Source organism: Capsicum annuum, chromosome 5 (genome assembly GCF_002878395.1).
Source record: "Capsicum annuum cultivar UCD-10X-F1 chromosome 5, UCD10Xv1.1, whole genome shotgun sequence".
Classification (NCBI taxonomy): domain Eukaryota; kingdom Viridiplantae; phylum Streptophyta; class Magnoliopsida; order Solanales; family Solanaceae; genus Capsicum; species Capsicum annuum.
The window spans coordinates 34,948,855-34,950,408 of NC_061115.1; positions in this window are offsets into that span (position 1 = coordinate 34,948,855).

The window sequence follows — 1,554 nt, forward strand, 5'->3', positions numbered from 1 at the left end:
ATCTTATCTCCAAATATGTTAATGAAGAGAGACAAATTAAAAAGAAGAAGGGTGAGGTTGCCATGTTAGCTTCTCATGATTCCAAAGCAAGCTCTTTCAAGAGACCTAAGAAGTTTGAAAGATCTAATAATCATACTTTTAAGAAGGAGTCAAAAGAAGGTAATCATCTAGCTCTTGTTTGTTTTGATTCACACTTTGTAGATATCCCCATTAATTCTTGGTGGTTTGATAGTGGATCTACTACTCATGTTGCCATTTTCTTGCTGGGGTTCAAAAACAAAAGGAACCCAAAAAAATAGAGTCAAGAATTAGAGTTTCCATAGATGTCCAAGTTGAAGTATAGTTCATAGGAACTGTAGTTTTAGACTTGGAAACTGGTTAAAAGCTTGTTCTTGAAAACACTCTTTATGTATCGTCTTTTAGATGAAATTTGATTTATGTTCCAGTTTTAGATAGATTTGGTTATAGTTTTAATTCTATTAAAGTTAATTTGCTTTTGAACTCTCGAGTTGTTGGTTATGGAATCCTATCTGATGATTTGTTCAAAATTTCCTTGACTTCTGATTGTGAATACAACTCTTTTAGTTCTAAAATTATTGAATCTAAATGACCAATTTTAAACGAAAAAAGCAGGCATGTTGTGGCATAGGCGTTTAGGTCATATCTCTAAAGATAGAGTTGGTAGATTGGTTAAGTCTAATATTTTACCTCCTCTTGATTTTGGGGATATAGGAACATGTATTGATTGCATTAGAGGAAAGTTGATTAAAAAAATACAACTCGTAGTTCTGGTTTATTGGAAATCATTCACACAAACATAAGTGGTTCGTATTCTACTAAGTTATTATATCATCTTCATTGATGACTTTCATCGATATGGTTATATTTTTCTTATTAAAGAAAAATTAGATTCTCTTGAAATGTTCAAAGTATTTAAAACTAAAGTAGAGAAACAACTGGGAAACGTCATTAAAATAGTGAGGTCTGATCGTGGGGGTAAGTACTATGGTAGATACACTGAGACTGAACAACAGATGGGACCCTTTGTCAAACATCTACAAGATTGTGGCATCTAAGTATTCTTTTAGGATCATCATGGCATTGGTAGACCATTTTGATCTTGAGCTACATCAGATAGATGTAAAGACAACCTTTTGGAATGGTGATCTTAATGAATAGGTTTACATGCAATAACTCCAAGGTTTTGTTGATAAAGGCAATGAGCATCTTGTGTATAAGTTGAAGAAATCTATCTATGGCTTGAATCAAGCTTCTCGATAGTGGTACTTAAAGTTCGAGAAAATTATCATAACTATGGGGTTTGTGGAGAACAAGATTGTTCATTGCATCTATCTCAAGATCAGTGGGAGTACATTCATTATTCACACTTTAATATTGTTTTATTATATTAAGGGTTTTTGCTTTACATGTAGGCTATGTCTCATATTAATAAGATCATATTGTTGTTTTATAGGATCTTTCTTTCGGAAACATATATGGTATATCGTTCTACCTTGTGGGTTTTTCTGGTTGCTGCACCATATAATATGTTGC